At 32.2% G+C, this 21010-nt stretch overlaps 1 protein-coding gene and 1 non-coding gene across 4 annotated transcripts in view; both read right to left on the bottom strand.

Annotated features, from left to right (window-relative positions):
* Nucleotides 1–21010, bottom strand: part of LOC143193400 (uncharacterized) — a 134377-nt gene that overhangs the window by 34012 nt on the left and 79355 nt on the right. The window lies entirely within an intron of this gene.
* Nucleotides 1510–1611, bottom strand: LOC143194533 (U6 spliceosomal RNA). The gene has a single exon (XR_013005366.1). It is a non-coding gene; the product is annotated as a U6 spliceosomal RNA (small nuclear RNA).

Below are 21010 nucleotides of genomic sequence, written 5' to 3'. Positions count from 1 at the left end.
CGGAGTGAAATGATGGGGCCATGTTTCATCCATTGTCACATATCGACGCAAAAACTCGGGTTTATTACGCTTGATCATCTTTAAACACTGCTCCGAATCATCAACTCGTCGTTGTTTTTGGTCAAAAGTGAGCTCCCACCACAGTGGCACCCACTTTGCACAGAGATTTTTAATACACAAATATTCGTGAATGATAGAGGGTCTGCTATTTTATTCAATTTCAATTTACGGTCATTCAAAATCATTTTGTGGATTTTTTAAATCTTTTCGTCGGTAACAACCTCTTTTGGGCGTTCGTTTATCAACACGCGAAATTCCTTTTTATCCATTTTATTAAAAAAATTGATTTTTTTCTCAAAATTTGATTCACTCAAAATTCTATAATTCACAAACTAATGACACGACAGCTGTCAAATTTATACACGTATTTTTTGAGGATTAGGGCTAAGATTCGGCTGATTGGAAAACTGGGGATATGATGCATTGTATGTTTTTGCATATTTTTTAAAGAATAGTTAAGAATGATAGTACTAGTAAATACTTGTCTATACGAGTATTCGGATTGACCAATCCCCAATACCAAAAACCTTTAAATATTTAACCAGATATAAATTAGATTATGACCATTAGCTCATGATTTTCCACATACATTGGAAATCCCGAAATCGTCCAAAATATTTGCTAGTGCCTTCCAATAAGTGGTAATCAGAAGGATCAATGTGAAATTGGTTTCAAAGGAACCTCCCTAGGGTACAATGTCCTTGAAACCGTTTTTTGACATTAAAATAGATATGCCGTGGGTTCGAATCCAGCTGGGGCATGGTCGTAAATTTATGTTTGTGATTCTTTAAAATTTGTGATTGTTCTAGGCAAGAATATAAAATCCAATAAGGAAAATGATCCCATTGACGCCAGTAACCAGGCCGGGTAAGACCGGATGACTTCCGGGATGATTTCTAAAGTTGGTCACTCTGGTTGGTGGTTCAAAGCCCACGTTAAACTTTAGGCCCAGTCCAGATAAACCCACAGTTGGTAAAAGGAGACTTTAAAATATATATATATATATATATATATAACTAATAACACAAACAGGGGGGTTAAAAGTATAAATATTGTATATACAATTTAAAAATGGACACAAATACAAGTCAATAAACACAACCATCACGAAGTATAGACTCTATGCAGGCAGCACACACTAGCTCCCATATCGAAGTGGTATTGGTTATTTGATCAGCGACTCTTATATCAACTTAGTCTGTTCTCTAGTCCATACATAGCTCTAATCTGGGTGAGTCGTGGATAGTACTCCAGTATGTGGTAAACTGGAGAAAGACCAAGGTGGCAAAACTCACAGTGTCTAGGGGGGACTCAGTCGTTCAGTCGATTTAGAGCTAAAAATAGTTTTGATTTCAAAGAGCTCGTTATGGTTAGCCTCCTAGGCCCAACGACATTGTACCTCGTTCTTGATGAAACTCGAAACCAATGGAATAAGGTCAGTACGGATACAAAAATATACATTTTGCGTGTCATCCTTGCGTAGGGGACATACTAATCTTCTCTATATCGTTCTCAATTTTGGTATATGTTATCTGCCGCCGAAATGAGTACTTTTTAAGTTTAAAATAGAGCATACGAGGGTCACTATAGGGTTTATACAGGGTTTATATTTCAGGAATTGGCAACACTGTTGATATGTGAGTCCATCTGACCGTTCCATCGTTGAAGTTTGGCATTTTTGACGATATACGTACTCAGAACATTTTATCGTACAGACGCTATTTGTTTATTTTATATTTAGTTGAAAGTTTCGTCTCGGCAAAAAATGGAACTGAATCGGGAACATTTTCATGCGATGATTTTTTACGATTTTCGACGTGGATTATCATATCAAGAGTACATTAATAAACTTAATTTGACTTTTGGCAATGAGGCTCCATCAAAAACCACCGTGTATCCTTGGTTTACTGAATTCAATTGCTGTCCAACGAGTTTCGTGAAATTCGTCCAAAATCGACTGTTGTGCCAGAAAACATCGATGCTGTCTGCGAAATGATTAAGCAAGATCGTCATGTCACCTATTGTGAGATTGAGGCATCCCTAAGAACACATGTGATTTTACATGAACACTTAGCTGTGCGAAAGTTACGTTCGCGTTGGATCCCACACAATTTGACAATCGCTCAAAAAAGGCTCGTGTCGATTGGTGCAAAGAAATGATTAAGAAATTGAATCGCGGTGCTTTGAAAGACGTTTATAAAATCGTGACAGGTGACGAATCATAGATATATTCGTATGAGCCCGAAAGTAAGCGGCAGTCGACTGTATCGGTGTTGCAAGATCCAACAAAATCCAACAAAAGTTGTCCGCGCACGAAGCACTTCAAAGAAAATGGTGGCCTGTTTCTTCGAGAAAAGTGGTCATATTGCAACAGTGCCTCTAGAGGATCGTAGAACAGTAAATTCTGATTGGTACACGACCATTTGTTTGCCAGAAGTCTTTGGCGAAATAAGGAAAACAAACAAGAGATGCCGGATTGTTCTTCATCATGACAATGCGAACTCTCACACATCGGCTCAAACAATAGACTATTTGAGCACTCAAAACATCGAATTGATAAATCATCCGCCGTACAGCCCTGAGTTGGCACCCAATGATTTCTTTTTGTTTCCGTCCGTGAAGAATAAACCGCGTGGTCAACGATTTTCATCGCCCGAAGAAACTACTGAAGCGTTCAAAAATCATGTTTTGAAGATACCTCATTCGGAATGGAATAAATGCTTTGAAAATTAGTTTAAGCGTATGCAAAAGTGTATCGATCATCGTGGTGAGTACTTTGAAAAACAATAAAAATATATTCGCAGCTTAACCATTTGTTTTTTTTTTCCTATTCCCGAAATATAAATAGTGACCCTCTTAATATATTCACATTTCCCGGGAATTTCTTAAATAATAGAAATGTGCTTCAAGATAACGTTGATGAGATTTCTTCGCACCTAATACATAGGAAATAGAGAGTTTCATACAGTATTAATAAACCAGAAATATTTCCATAAATATATTCTACATTTTACGAATTTATTCTGACGATATTCCGCACATCTCGTCGGCTCTGCACCTCGCGCACATCGCCGGCAGAATACTAATCTCTGATACGAATTCCCATCGCGAGGACGTAACTAGGCTAGTGTGTGAAATCGATTGCTACGCGCACCAATACACACTTTGTCAATTTTTAAATTTCCAGTCAACGCCATTAATTGGACGGTTTTCTATTTTCTTCTGGTGGTTCTTCGGATATTTTCTTTCGGAACGGAAACGTTTTTCGTCTCGGCAAAAAGGATAATTAACAATTAATGGTATTATTTCTATTTTTAGAGAGGACGGAATTAAGTTTCTTTGATTGGTTTTACTCTCCATATGACTGACATAAACCTGGTTTTAGAATAATAAAGTGTGATCGTTAAATTCTATATTTTTCAGCGAGTTTAATATACGTTCTATACTGCATTTTTTATTTATAAAAAAGGGAAAGTGTAGCGCAAGGTTTGGTTTGTTTAAATCTGATTTTTTACGTGTTGTTCTGTAACTGTGTTGGTGGGATGTAGTCACCTTATGATAACTTTCATCGAGTAGTTCTTCATTGGTTACTTAAAGATATGACGGCGGCGTATTTATAGACCCAACAATTGATCAAGTGCACAGAGTAACAGCTGTTGTTTAAAAAGCATTCAAAGAAAAGAAACACATCCCTGCAATATTCCTGGACGCACACACTTTTGACCGGGTAAGGCATTTGTGATTAACCTACACAATGAGTCAATTGCTACCGTGGAATTACTGTCGACTGCTGGTATCGTATCTTTTCCAAAGAAAATTTATAGTCTCGCATGAAGGGGCATTCTCAACGGTTAAACCTATTTTGGCTGCCTCGGTACCACTCCTGGATCTATTCTATACTGCAGATATCTCAGCAACAAAACTTGGAACATTTGCCGACGACACAATTATCATTGGCAACAGATATACCTCTGTCTAAGGCTGTAGAAAAAGTATAACTAGTAGTCAATAAGATTTACAAATGGGTTAGACACTGGAAAATACAGCTTAATAGCCCCAAATGTGTCCATGTTAATTTTGCATTGCAGCAAAATGACAAAAATTTTATTATATCACTTGATGGATGCTCGATTTCTTAAACAGAATCCGCTAAATACCTCGGCATACATTTTGAGGTTAAATTGATACGACACAAAAGATACTTTCAACGTAACCGTCAAGCATAAAGCCAATTTGGATCTCAGGGCTGCGAATATGGGGTTGCACTAAAACATCAAACCATCTAGTAATCCATTAAATCAATTTAGAGTAGAAATTAAGATAAAGAAACCTTACGTTACACAAAAAAAAAGTTCTGCATCATCAATATATCGCGATGCTTTATAAATCATATGGTCAAACACCCATCGTACTCTTCAAAACTAGCTCCGTGTTACTACACGTTTTATTGAAACATTTAAAAGATGGTCCAAGAAAAGAAGTTCGATTTAAATTAAGAAATAGCTAAAACAAATCGTTCTTTAAATAATGAAGGCCTTTAAAAGTTGAAGGAGATATTTAAAAATGTATTTAAAGGTTTATCAGTCTTTTGCGTGACAGCAGATTTGCATTCGAAATTTACGAATATAGAAAGAAAATCAACATGAATAATTCTGCCGATTTTGGAAAACAATCCGACGAACTGTGCGGAAGAAAAAAGAAACAAGAAAGAGAAAATGTCTGTGATTGTTCTGAAATTTCACCCGGCCTGATACAATTAAAATTCAACTCGAACATTATGCAAATGATAGAAAAACAATGTCACGCCGGAGACTACACCTATTAACATGGTTAGGAACTGTTATACGTCGCTGGCTGGTAAACACATTGGTTGGTTGAAAATTCGAACTATTAATCCGTCTAATTTTACTGTTCAAATATGCGGCCCCGCCTGGAGAGTTTCGAAACATTAAAAAACATCTTCCGACCTTTGTGAAACTAACCTGGTACCATGGATAATAAACATAAATATATAAACCGTGATTTGCGGAAGGCCTATATTCTAAAATCAAATATAGTTTTAAAGATTCGTAAAGATGTGGGATTGTAATATATAGTCTAAACAAAATCACAATGAATTCACGTCATCAAGACGTTTAATGTGTTGCCTATTGCAGTTTATAAATTCGTTTCAAGATCAAACAATATTTTCCTTCTCATTTTGTTCTAGTTAAAAAGGGATAACCGAGAGGTAACCGAATGCAAAATTCTTCAAAATATTAGTTATAACAATTATAGGTAATAAATAATGATATAAAAATAAACTGCTAATTATTGCAAATGAGAACAATTTATAAACAGTATTAAGTAATACACAAGTTGTTGCTTCAGTGAGGACCAAATGTTCAGAACCAAATTACAATTTAAAAAGTAGATACATTACACAATGTTTAATTGGTACCAAATTACCCCAAAGCGTTCCAAATCGATTTTTAAACACATTCAAAACAGGACTTGTGTTACGACGTTATAATTTTATCGTATCTTATTCAGACTTGTTTGTTTACCACTAATTGTGGCGTATCTAATTTATACGAAGCAACAGCACCGTTGCTTTATTAAAAACAAGTTGAAATAACGATCGAAGAAGAAACATAAATGACTCTCGTCTCGGTAGCTTTTGAAATTCGGTTCAATTTAGATCAAAAGCTGGTGTTTTAACAACTGACAGGTGTCCTCTACAGCAGGTGTAAAACTGAAATCAGCTGTATGTCAAAGAGGTTCTTTGTTCTACTTATATTCAGTCTCAGGAAGGGAGATGAGGGAAATATTTACAAACAAGGCTAAAATATACTGCAAAACTATATAATAACTGTTTTTTCTAATGTCAATTTAGTTAGTAGTCTTGATTTATGCCAAAAAATTAAATAAGAAAAGAGTTGGTAGGGTTATCTGTAGCTAGAGACAAAATAAGAACATAGAGAAAGCCAATACAGTAAAAATATTGAAAATAAGAAACCCAGATAAAATGGTGACTGCAATATTGAACGATAAAAGAAAAATTTGGAATCAAGGATACATTCTTGTGAGAAACAAATACTAATGGTGTAAGTTAGTACATCAGGGACACAACATTTTACATATAGCAGCTATAATCATTTGGCATACACTAAACAACTGTTGTGGTATTTGAATTTTATCAATTGTCACTTTCTTCATGAATTAATTATCATATATAATATTATTGGAAAACACAATATATTTTTTCATTATTTAATTAATATATTTTTACTAGTCGTTTCGGTCTAACCTACAATTTGTTTTATGATAACTTAAATCTAGGTATATAACTAGGAGGACCCATCGGCCCTAACTCAGTCTCTGGTGAAATAATCTTTATACATGTCACTGCTGATTTTTTTAATATATGCACCTCACTACACAACACTACACAAGATGAGATCGTTTGATTCTTTTAAGTCTGTGTCCTGTTCTGGTAGTATCCTATAGTATTTAGGTGCACCCACAATACCTCTCAGGACTCTGTTGTGAAAAATTTGTATTTTATTTATGTTACTATTTGCAGAACATCCCCATAATTGAACTCCGTATGTCCATATAGGTTTCAGTATTTGCTTATATAACAGCAATTTATTACGTACTGATAATTGTGATTTTCTTCCAATTCTCCAGTACATTTTCCTATATTTCAATTCCAGTTCCTTTCTTTTCTTCTTTATATGTTCCTTCCAGCGAAGTTTTGTATCGAGATTCATTCCGCGATATTTAGCGTTGTTGCTATATTGAATGATAGTATTATTTAATGTTATTGGTGTTTGTACAGTCTGATTATATGTGAACTGCACATGTACAGATTGACTTTCATTAATTCTTATTTTTCAAGCTTGTGTCTAATTATTTATATTGTCACTTGCCTATTGTAATTTTCGTGAGGCTTCTTCACTATTGTCTCCGACGGCAATAATCGCAGTATCATCAGCAAATGTAGCCATCGTAATATTTTCCATTTTTGGTATATCACAAGTGTAGAGTAGATAAAGCAATGCTCCCAGTACACTTCCTTGTGGTACACCTGCTTTAGTTTCTTTTATTGTAGAGTAAGCTTCTTCTTGGGAAAACACAATATGATATAAATATGTTAATTAAACCACCTATAATAATATATCACTACATATGCTTAGTGAATCTATTTTTTTTCATGTAAATATTTATATTAAACTACATTTGACACTTGGTCAATGAATATTTTATCTATAGGCACAAACATATGCCAGCTAATAACGATTCATAAAAAATCACTTTCTTTGGCTTATAAAACGCGTTTTTATTATTATAACCATAGTTTTATTGTTCTTAATGATGGAGTTTCAACATAATATTTCGATAAAAACCCATTATAAAACAATAAAGCGGTTAAATTGATTATATTGGACCTAGGAAAAAAATAGTAGCGTTTTTTTCAAGTAAATTTGTACTGATTTTATGGTGTTAAATATATATTTGAATCAAGTACGATTTACAGTCCTGTAAAAATCGGAACAAATGATAATCTGACAGTCAATGCCTGGACTGATATATGATGGATTGGTCAGAACTTACTACATATAGATCATCATCATCATCATCATTTTCGACCATCATGGTTTCGCAAACGCGTGTGATGACTCAACATGTTTTGTCCAGGACTGCTGATACCTTTTGCAACATTTAAAGGACTACCAAGAAAAAGGAGACGACTTTATTTTGCATTATTACACCTTAAATAAAGAGCTGAAAGCTGCTATCAAGTGTTAGGGGAAAATTGAAGGGATTTTTACTGAGGTAATGAAAGAAACTTGTTACAAGCAGGAAGAAATGTGCCTATCTTAACTGTGTTTTTGTTCGCTTCAATCTCCTGACATCCTGCACGCTGTCCAGCAGTTGTACTGCTTCCACGTTAGTATGATTTAGTAATCTTCTTTCGTGTTTCAAGGCGAAATTTTGGATAACTTCGCAAATCCATTTGATTTTCAGGTCATCGTGCAGTTCTTCATTGGTTACATAGCGATAGGCATTGGCAATCAATCGAAGAACCTTGTTTTGACAGCGTTGTATGACTAGTTGATTTGAATTTTTAGTGCCACCCCATATTTGCACCCCATAAGTCCAAATTGGCTTTATAATTGTATTATAGATCAACCTCTTTGATTTTAGATCAAGTTAAGAGTATCTTCCGACTAACCAGTATAGTTGTTTTTTGTCTAACGTGATGCTTCCAATACAATATATATATATATATATATATATATATATATATATATATATATATGACTTTAAATTATTATATAATTATTAGTATACCAATTATTATACCTTTTATCCAATTTTTCTTCTTATCTGTGTTTTACAGAAAACTTTTATAAATTTTTTTCTTATCTGTGTTTGCACTACTTTTTAGTCTATCCTCGTACCACGAAGAGAAATACACAGGCCGTACATAGCCAGAATTGATATTCTTGTTCAATTTGCGTGAGTCATTCGATAAAACCACTAAATCTGAGTCAGAGTCGCATGGTTCGAAATGAATTTAACACTATGGAGAAACCCAAGCGGTGTAATCGATTAACACAATCCGAAATACCGACAAAACTGGTATAATTTATATGGTAAAATATGTTTAACTAAATCTGTGAAAAAAATAACAATTCTTTTTGTTGGGCATAATCCATATAATCTGAAAAATCTATTTAAATAAGGAAATTACAACTCGTCTACATAACAAAGACTTTATAATCGATATATTTCGATAATTAAAGATACATATTATTACATTAAGAGATAATTATAATCAATCTGTAATATTTATTGTTTCAATGTTGTCAGGTAATAAATATTTCACCAGGCCAAGACAAAACTAATATAAGCTTCAAAACTAAAACGATTTAGTTAATTTAGTTAATTGAATAATTTACGTGTGATTCTCAATAAATCATTGTCTATGTAGGATATGAGGAACGTCTAGAACAATAACCATGATTATTTCGCAAGGAATAATTATATCGTCGTATTACATAAAAGTGCGTGTTTATTTAGATTACTGAATTCACACATCTACTCTTAATTATTGCACAACATTGTTCACGTATCTACTAACCCAAAAAAATGTTCTCATACCTTTTGCTAACTGAATAAAGTTAATAATAATTCATAGATGCAATAATAAATATTGCACAATATATTTACCAAACCAATTCACATCAAGTTATTCGTACGAAATTTTTAATAGATGGCGCTACTGTATATATCAAATATTTCTAGTTTGTTAGTATATCAAAAGTGATCGTGTAAAAGTTCAAGTATTTATTAGTAACACGTTTCATTATTTCAAGTAATAATAAATACAAATGAACACTGATTTGTGCTAGACAAAATGTTAAATAAAACCTATTCAGGGATTTTTTATTTAAGAATTTTCTATATTGTATACTTACTGTATAGATATTCCTGCTTATATTTGAGCTTGTATCTAATTATGTTTACATTTGTAATGAAGTGCCAATCAAAGTCTTGGTTGCATAAATATTTTACATGTTCAGCAGTATATGATTTATACTTGACAATGCTCCAAGTCATCCAAATAAATAAGAACTAACAAAGAGATTATGTTTTTAATAAAAAGTAATGTCATTGTATAAAAATTAGTTGTTAATTCACGGTATTTCTCACAATGAGTATATAAGTGTTTAAAGAAATTCAACATTAAGAATATGGTGTTGTTTAATAAACCGAAAATATGTGACAGTGTATCTATCAAAGATGTAATTCTTCAAAATCTCAGAGAAAATGTGCTTAAACAAGTTACAAGTTACAAGTAAAAAAATATATATATATATATATATATATATATATATATATATATATATATATATATATATGTTTTGTCATTAAATTAGTATGCAATGCTTGCAAATGGTTTTACATAAACATTACATTAAATAAAATATTACATTAAATAAAAATTACATTAATAATCCAAAAAGTGATCGCCCAATTTTTTAATAGCGTACGATTAATGATACTTGTTTATTTCATATTAAATAATTGAGTAACCTAATATTCATTTTGTTTTTTAATTGCCATATTGTTCAGATTTTGTTACTGTTGACTTATGTCTCATATCTACCTATAATAACGTTATATACGGACTTAATGTTAGTTTAATATTGGCGAACACTTGTTTACAGTAGTTGTGGGTAATATATTAAAAAAAATTAGTCTAGTAACCAAGTTATATAATCAAATATACGTTTTGCTATCTTGTTTTAGTTGGTACATTTAATTACGAAAAATTTTTATATAGAGCAGTTGAGGATAATTTATTAAAAAATGAGTATTTCATTACAAATAAAATAAAAATAAAAATACCATACCTAATAGGTGTTAAAGTCACAGACTCACATAAACTGCTTCCTCGTACGCCTCAATTAAATTCAATTATATCAATATAACACATTTCGTATATAGCGGACGCCTGCCTATCTCTGGTTCATTCATATGAATTGGGCCCATATGTGGGTATTTAGGTGATACGTTTTTTTTATATAATGGCATCTCTTACACCGCCGAGGTATTTATAAAACTGGTTGTTGAAAACTCGACGACCTTCCGGTAGCTATTTAGGTTTCGACAGGTTATAATGTACATTTAGGAGAAAATAATTACGGGTCCCTATCGAAATAGTTATATTTATTCTGGCCATATAACGTTCATTTTATTTTATCGCTGAAAACCAATAAAAAATTAACCAGTAGGTTTATTAAAATTGTGTTAACAACATCAGTGGCGTCAGATTTAGGTGTGTTTTAACAAATATCGTCTGAATAACAAAGATAATCCAGTATTTGATTCCATTAGTTATTAACAATTGGGGATTTCATTATCGTGCTATTTTTTTGCCACGAATGAATTTTATATTTCGGGATTATGTTAATATTTTATGTATTGCATTCTAGTAATTGTCATTTTTATGCCAAAGTTTGAAATTTTTATATAAGTATGTCATGGTAATCAGTATGACATTATTCCTAGGGAACACCAAAGCAAATCAAATTCCTTTGAAGAATTCCAATAAAACAGCCAATGCATGTCATAGATGACCTCAAATATATTGCCAATTGTAGGTTGTAATTTTTCCTTCTCATTTTATTCTGGCTAAAAAGAGATAGAATGTCGGAGCATGTAACCGAACCGGCCTATAAAATTCGATTTGGTTTGATGCTATTGGACGATGTTGCTATTTTTTTTATAACATCTTTATTAGACACGCTTAGTATAATCTTAATTATACACTAATTTATTACTACTTTTCACTTGTACTTGGATTAATTCACAAGCAAGACGAGTGCAAGAAAATACATCAATATGTATTCCTCAATAATAAAATTATAATAACTTATAGCTATAGCTTACATTAAAGGTATACACTTTATATAAGTTCGTATGGTTTGGTTCGCTTCTCCTGACGCTGTCCACCAGTTGTATTGCTTCCACGTTAGTATGATTTAGTAATCTTTTGTGTCAAGGCGAAATCTTGGATAAATTCGCAAATCCATTTGATTTCCAGGTCATCTGTTGGTTACCTAGCGATAGGCATTGTAATCAATCGAAGAACCTTGTTTTGACAGCGTTGTATGACTAGTTGATTTGAATTTTCAGTGCAACCCCATATTTGCAGCCAATAGGTCCAAATTGATTTTATAATTGTCTTATAGATCAATCTCTTTGATTTTAGATCAAGTTGAGAGTATTTTCCTACTAACCAGTATAGTTGTTTTATTTTGGTTCTAATGTGTTTTGCTTTTTGTCTAACCTGATGTTATCTTGCTAAATGTCTGTAACACTCCTTAAACTATTAGTCATAATAAATAGAATCAAATAATCATATAGCAAAAGCAAAGAAGACAGCCCCTTTATATTAACATGAAGAAAAGTGGTTAAAAATGAAATTATTATAAACATTAAGCCTTAATCCATTTTGTGTGTTAAATGAATAGCAGTCTTGATTTAATTATAGACGATATTCCTGTTTTGAGTAGCTTAATACTCTAATATCGTAATGTGACTTGGAAAATGGCAGAACGAGTATACAGTCAATGTTATTGCAATATTTAGCCATTAAAAATAAATAATTCTGAGGAAAGAGACATCTTATTGATGTACCAATCTTTACTCTTTTCAATTGCGAATTAGTTTTTGGCAAATGAAGAAATAGTTATTGGTTTAAAAATGTACCATCATCATCAATCTATAGCTCGGTGAGATTGTCTACCTCTCAACCAATACGCTGTTTTTGGTGCTGCAGGACTCCGACGTCGGATAATGTCAGTCTCCTATTTTTCAGATTGTTTTGGATGATCCAGACCCATGTCTTTTCCGGAGTTGTTAGCTGTATCTTCCACCAAAAATAGCCGATTTCGCTACAGAAGTCTGTGAGAAATTTGTTCGCCTTTCATTGCAATCTGTGTCTCTAAATTTGTTCTTCAACTGTGATCTTAAACGGATAAAATCATTTCTGGTATGATCTCAGAGAAAAATATTGAAAGAGCATTTTAAAGACCTCAGAAGCTTACATATGTCAGACTGTAACAGAGTCTAAGTCTCAGAGACCAACAGAAGAGTTGGCAAGATGATCATTCAAAAGAGGCGCATTTCAATCTTGATTTCAATGCTTCTTCTCTACCACAAGCACCATCTTAAAATACCAAAGCTCCTGCAACTACCACTGCTACTAAAAATGTGTATATTAGAAATATTTCAATGAATATGTAGAAGATATGTTTGTAAAACTAGCATTTTTGAGAGATTCATGTATATGATACAGAATAACTGTGTATATTTTTAGGAAGAATATTTTAAAATGGAGTGAATCACTTTGGACTTAATGTTTCCCGTTATATATTTTAAATCTCGAAATATAAAAGGCACTCTCCCCGTAAATTATACATGAAACCATTAATATTTTGTAAACATTACCATCAGAATATCATAATCTCGTCGTTCTGTATTATAAAATACACGCTTCCGACAATGAACAGATAAAAAATATACGTCTAAAACCTGGATCTTATGGTCTGGTGGATATTTCCCAGGGCTCGTGATAGTTAAAAGGTTTTTGGTTCGCGCGTTAACAACAAATTTTTATACGGTCGCTATTCGCGCTCGTGAATAGACGTTACATCACAACCTATAAATTTATATGTCAATAACAATTGGTTGTAACGACATAATTCGATTTACGTTATTATGGATATGTGACCGATTGTCATCATTGAATACACAATATAACAATATCGGCTTTGAAATTATCAATTAAAAAACCATTCAACCCGAGGTTCTATATTCTATATGTTCATATCCATGTTACATAAGTGCAAATATCAGGTGTGTTGGTAATTTCTTTTCTCGCTAAAGAAAATTCGCTATTCACAATAGATAGTAAACATTGGTTTATTTAAAGTATTGTCCATTTTTTTAACAATTTATGGATGCTATTCCAAAAGAACAGTTTCTCTAGTGTTGGGAACTATCGACTGAAATCGACTATCGACTGTTTATACTGTCTGTGAGAAATTTGTTCGCCTTTCATTCCACAGTCATTGCAATCGGTGTCTCTGAATTTGTTCCTCAACTGTAATTTTAAACGAATGATTTCATTTCTAATATGATCTCAGAAAAAAATATTGAAAGACCTCAGAAGCTTACATATGTCAGACTGTAACAAAGTCCAAGTCTCAGAGCCAAACAGAAGAATTGGCAAGATGATCGTTCAAAAGAGGCGCATCTCAATCTTACATAAGTGCAATGTTACATAAGTGCAAATATCTGGTGTGTTGGTAATTCCTTTCTGGCTTTTCTCGCTAAAGAAAATTCGCTATTCACAATAGAAAATAAACATTGGTTACTTCAAATTATTGTCCATCTCTCTGGCAATTTATGGATGCCATTCTAAAAGAACAGTTTCTCTTAGTGTTGGGAACTACCGATTGTTTAGTAATTGACTACCCAATTTATTCTTACATAGATTTATATATATATATATATATATATATATATATATATATATATATATATATATATATATATATATATATAATATAAAATAATATTTAAAAATACCAATTAACATATCAAAATACGATAAAACATTTGTGGGGTATTATTCCATTCCATAGAAAAATTACATTACTTTTTGCAGATCCTCAGAATATAAAATATAAAATAAATATAAAAGTAATTCTATTTCCTTTAAAATGAAACTATTAATTGCATGTTAATACTATTATAGTAATTATTTATTCTTTTTTTTTAATTAGTAGGTGAAGGAATCTTATGTATGTCTCATAGTATGTGAGGACATCTCCGTCTCGCTTATACTGCCGTTGGAAAATGTAAAAACATATAAAATTAACTTCCCCAAGCAATTATCTCCGTCCTTTCCTCTCTTACAATTTATACAGGAAATGATTGGTACATCTTCGTCTGACATCACGAATTTAAAAAAACAGCCGAACCGCGTATTTGGCTGAAAATAGTAATTAGTATTTTCAGTCGCTAGTTTTTGACTATCGACTATTTCTACTGTTTTGCGACTATCGACTGTTTTCAGTCGATTCCCAACGCTAGTTTCTCTTTTAATCTAAACCATTAATCGAGCCAATTTTGAACTTCTTCAAACTCGGCGAAGTGTTTTCTGAAAGACTAAGCCCCATCGATGCAAACAAATTGTTAGTCAGATAGAGCCAGGTCTAGAGAGGACGGCGGGTGCTATACAACTTCCCATCCAAGTGATTTCAACACTTCCTTGACTGTTCTTCTGTATGAGATGATGCAAAATCACCTTGTTATTCCTTTCAATGTCGAATTGTGGACGATTTTCGATCAATACACAGTTCAACTTTATCATTTGTTGTCTGTAGCGATCTGTATTATCTGTTAATACATGTTTCAACAATTCATAATATGCCATACTTGAGACCAAAGTGATTTGGCATTACAATCGATGGACCGGCTTCCACAGTTAAAAACCATGATTTTTTCGCCTGTGGAAGGTCTACAAAGCATTAATATAGCAGCTTCGTTGATTGAAATCGTGTGAGAAGTCACAGAAGTTAGAGGGTGCCAAACCTTGTAAATAAGCTGAAGGTTGAAACAATTCCTACTTTATTTCACTGTTTTTGGACATGTTTTTAGGACGTGAGAGCAAAAAATTTGCATCTAATCTTGTCTATAGTGCTATGCTAATGATCTGAGCTCATTGTTTTGCTATCTTGGAATTATCTAAGAACAAAATTCCTGTTCTAATAAATTCTAGATACTGACTTACTTGGAAGCCGACATATCACTTCTTACCTTCCTGTTTTGGTTCAGGACCACGGGGATAAACTCAAGTCTCAGCAAGAGTGATGAAATGATGCACAACATACTCCAACTAGTATTTAGCATCGAATATGTTTTTGTTCCATTATTAGCGATTTTTTTATTACTCTTGGTAGCTCCACAATCTGCCCAGAGGGAAATAAATATGGCATGTAGAAAATAACTTCTTTAAGTGATCTCTAATATACATATTTGTTTGTACAAACTAATTCTAACGATTTTTGTTCAAGTATATCAAGGGTATTGTCTAAATCATGTTGAAAGATGTTTTCTAACACTAGCTACTATTTTTCCTTCTTTTGAACGCAAAAAGCCCTTGCAGAAATATATTTTTTTGGTATTATATAGAGTCAACTGATATTAAGCTATCTTCATACAAGTGCAAATAATACTAAGCCACACTATGCGGTATTTATTTATCAGAACAAATAATAGTCGAGAAGGACAATATGTGGTTAATACAATGGATACAATTTTTCATTTAAGCTTTTCAAAATATTCTTATCATGTTCTAAAATCAGTTTATTACGATTTTGATGTTATAATCACTAATTTTTTTTCGTCTTATAGCCGTTCAATGGATATTGATATAGATGATATGATATTGATGATAACTAACAGATATTATTTTTTAATTTTTCAATATACACATATACATATCTTTTAATGTATTTCATAGATTTCATAGCAGATAGTCTCCATTTTATTAATATTATTACTTACCAATTAATATTTTTTAAATGTAACTGTTCAGATTGACTTACCTGAAACAAAAATAAAATATTAATAATAATTAGTAAATAAAATATTAGTTATATAAAATATAACTTAATGCATAATACATAACATAAACCCAATCTACTTGATTTGCTTATGATATTTTTAACAACTCTCCACAGAATAATTAGTTTTTAATCTCTATTAATATATTTAATAGAACATTCAACAGTATTTTACAGTATATAACATTTATGGTGTTAAAATATGATTAGAAATCACAAATCAACTAAATGAAAAACCAATTTATTTTGAGACCAATGAATTATTAATCCTATCCATCATATTTTTATCAATTTTCAATAAAAAAATCGAAAAATATTGGTGGATGCGCCGCGGTGTATAAGCGGTAAAAATATTTAATGAGTATTGCCATGTGAATTCAGAAGCTGTCAAAAAATATAGATAGATGTTCAAACAATATAAGTGTATGTATGGGGCATATTGTGCTAAATTTGAAATAATGTCAAAAGATCATTTCCTATTTTTAAAATAAAATACAGTTTGATAAATTGAATAATAAGTTTAAATAGTTTTAATATTTGAACGAAAAAATTCTGTAAAAGCAAAATATATAGTGATAAATGCAGTAACATTTATTCAGAGATTAAAAGATTGAGAGAGTTCGAATGGATGCACCAATACAGCTCCTCCTGAACTACTAACAAATTGATTAATTATTCTTTAATTTAATTACTAAAATCAGGTTTATATAGTCACACATACTTTTTATTATATATGTGACTTTAGCCAATACATATAAAACATAATTTACGGCACTTTATATATATATATATTTTTTTTTTCCATGTCTGGTTAAATTAAAGGAATAGTGATGCTGCATATCATCCACAAAAGCAACATTGATACTGACGTTTTAATAGTTTTGAATTAAATACAGTTGACAGAGAATATATTGGTTAACTGGAAAAGTTTAAAGATACATCTAGAAGTTCAAATTGAATGAAACCATAATGGAATACCGACTGAAACTGAGATAACAAAAGAAACACATTCAGTTTTATATGACATGAGGATGACGATAATGAAAGAAAAAAAGAAATGGATTAGCTCTCCTTAAGACCGTGACAGAAACTTGGACAGAAATAATTTCCCAATAAAGTATATAAGTTAACACTCGCCCTACTCTTCAGACCTTGCGCCCTCCGACTATTAACTTCTCGCATCAATAGGACACGAGTTTGCAGGCAAGTACTTCGCCAATTTCGAAGAAGTTAGAAAATGGTTCGATGAATGGTTTTGCTCAAAGTGTAAACAGTTTTCTTTGAGATGGTATCAATAAATTGCCTGAAAGACGGACAAGATGTATAGAATCAAATGGCCAATACTTTAAAAAATACATATTTCCATTTTCTTGAAAATCATGTAGGTTTTTTTCCGAAAAAAAAACGGTAATGACTAATGGTACACCTAGTATGTTATTTTTTTTTTATTAATCTCCTAGAATGTCAACAATCTACCCGTGGCCAATAAGTATTATTATATGATTTCAATTATATAATATCACCATCCTGATATGTGTCAGGATATAGATCACTTACTTCAGTAAGTGATCTACTGTACTTATAACTACTATACTTGTGTAAAATTGTATTGTCTTTGGCTTTGGTGTTCACGGATGAGTCTCCGAGCGCCTGTTCGGTACCGTCGCGACGTTATTGCGCTTTTTATTCGCTTAATTCCCTGTCACGTTCAGTCCCTGATCTCTAGCCAGCATTTGTCTCCTCTTGGCTGCCATTCTGGGTATCCCTTTCCTCAAAATCAATCACCGTTTCGGCCTAAACGTTGATCCTTGTTACAGTTTCCTCATCGACTAGCCCGTCTACGTTTCTTAGCTGGTAGTTCCCGTCGGCTGTATAACTACTATACTGTAACTTATTCTAGAGATTATTAAATCTGACTCTATATCTGTATTAACCAGTTCGTAGGATAGTTTCCGCTTGAGTCTACGCACTTCACTGTCATCGCGCACATTTAACTGTTTGGCGAGTGCATTGGGCTGCACTAATAATCTTTCAAGTACTTCGCATTAACATTTCAAATCACACTCGTTATGGGGATATCGCGCTGAATCAGTTTGTTGGAGACGTAACATGGGCCATCGACGATGACTCGCAACACTTTATTCTGGAACCTCTGGAGGATATCTATGTTAGATTTGCTAGTAGTACCCCACGGTTCAATACCATAGTATTGACGTATGCAGCAAAACCTTGTTATTTAATGATAATTTAGATTTACGCCCTATCAGTCGGTGTATTTTGGTTTAGTTTAATCCCAAGCTGTTTGCGTTTTGTCACTATGTGTTTTTTCCATGTCAAACGTCGATCGAAATGCATTCCCAGATATTTAACGTTGTCTGCTTGCGGAAGTTCATGATTATTCAATTTCACTGAGGGACATGTTCTTCTACAAAGACACCTAGTATATGATTAAGGAGTTTTGATAGGAATTAAAGGAAAAAAATATGCCAAAAGACTACATCTCTACAATAAATTGTTGAAATACAAGAATAAGAACATTTATTCGAACGAAAGCTAAACTATAACCGACTGTGGCTCGAATCGGGCACAGAACATCGTAAGCCATTTGTTAAGCAACGCATGTATCGAGTAGGATCGTGATCTACCGAAAGTTTTCCATCGAACCTGGTATTTAGAGACACGACGAAAGGCACAATTTCATTCGGGCAAGGTCGCGAGCGTTACACGGCCTGAAAAAGCGATTATCGAGCATCCATCGCTCGGGCTCGAACCGTTACGGGCACAATTCCTGAAGAAAATCGATACGGAATACGTAAGTTAAAAGTCGTTTCGGTGGCTAATTGTTTTAGCGACGCTCGTTGACCGTCATTATCGTTAATGCGTGCGTTCTTTTGAATATTTCAAATAACTGTAACATTGAAATTATCAGATCAGGAAAAGGTATTGGTAATTTCAATGTTGGGGAGCTGAACTATGTCGATACTGTAAGATAGTAAGCGAGATAATAAGCTACAAATCCATACAAACATTTATTTTGACATTCTAAAAGCTGTCAAAAGTCACAGGTCAAAATCAAAGGTCACAAAATCGGTGTTTTGCAAATATCTCGCTTCCTATGGGCTTAATGTTATTTGCGTTTACTATAAATATTAAAGGAAATAAAATTCTCTACAACTTTTGTTTTAAACATTTTTTAATACATTCAACCGTTTTTGAGATAGAGGGCGTGGAGCGTGTAGCTCTCAGCTATTTACAGCATAATGCATGGTCAATCTCTGGTCCCATAATCGTTAAAAAATATATAATTATGATTTATTTTAATTTTTTATTAAATAAATTAAATGAGAAGCCATTAATATCAGTACAGAGCAAGCCAGAGATGATGCAGATGTTCTTATAATAGAAAAAAATATCGATAAGAATCACAACGTCAAAGGACCGCCGTCATAATCGGAGAAAATATAGAGGAGATTTTATAAGACTTTTAAGACAACTTTTGGAATATCAAAATAGAGGTTTGTATGAGCTTACTATCTCTTCTTTCGAGGTAAAACCCCTAATATAACTGGTCTACTAGTGACAATCCGCAAAATATATATATAATAAAAAAATGTGAATAATTTGAATACTATTAATTTCTTATTGATTTTGTCACAAAAATCTTTTATAAATTTTATAAATCCCTTTATAAATTTAGTCATGCTGTATTGAATTGTGATCATTCTTATTTGAAAATCAACTTTTTATTAGACATTACAAAATCACAAAACAATGATGAGTAGAATTTTGATAACTAAATACAGATGAATAAATATGTGTATATAAAAGAATGAATATGTGTATTTAAAAAAAATTAAAATTGAATATTTAAATGTATATATGAAAATATCGGCTTCAGATATTAACAATCGCAAATAAAAACATTCCACATAGGAATTCCACATTCTACTGAACTTTTTAATAATAAAATGGGCCTAAACACAATTGCATTTTTTAATATTTCGGTTTGATTCGTAGAAATCTGCAGTAGAACCAGAAATCCAGTTTGATTATATAAACAAAAACTGGCACATGAACAGGTGTTTTTGGGGTTCTTGAAATCCGCTATTATTATATATATATATATATATATATATATATATTACCAAAATCATTAAGATAACAAGAAAATATTTTTTAGAAAGTTTGAAAACCTTTTGAAAAATAAATTTATTCTAATATTAATAATATATTCTGTCATAATATTATAATTATCTAATGTCTTAAGCAATAGTTGGAACTATGTAATATATAAAATTATACTTATATATGACAGTCTCTACCAAAAGTGATACTTTCAGTGCAGCGCCCTTCTATTTTCTATATTTTTTACGCTTTTTCTTCAGTGTCGGCGACAATCATATCTTCATTTTACTTATTTCCTTAGGGCATTGAGGTTCGCTCAATTTACTCATCATTTTCATTAATTTTCATCAAAAAATTTTCATAAAATCACTATAGTTTCAAAATTAAAACCGGATTTTCAGGAAACTCCATTGAAATCAAAATAGCATTTATAGAAAATGGTATTTATAGAAAAAAAGTTAATATTTGAAAATGGGGTTAAAGTAAACCAAATGTACTGGCTGGAGGTTTTGCTGTATAAGTTAATACTTAGGCCCATTTGAACCTATGGTATTGAACTGTGGGGTACTACTAGCAAATCTAACATAGATATCCTCCAGAGATTCCAGAATAAAGTGTTGCGAGTCATC

Source organism: Rhynchophorus ferrugineus, unplaced genomic scaffold (genome assembly GCF_030347505.1).
Source record: "Rhynchophorus ferrugineus isolate W39M unplaced genomic scaffold, kcgeb_rfMv2 rfM3, whole genome shotgun sequence".
Taxonomy (NCBI): Eukaryota; Metazoa; Arthropoda; class Insecta; order Coleoptera; family Curculionidae; genus Rhynchophorus; species Rhynchophorus ferrugineus.
The sequence above is the reverse complement of the archived record's forward strand: the minus strand, read 5'-3'. Positions and strand labels throughout refer to the sequence as shown.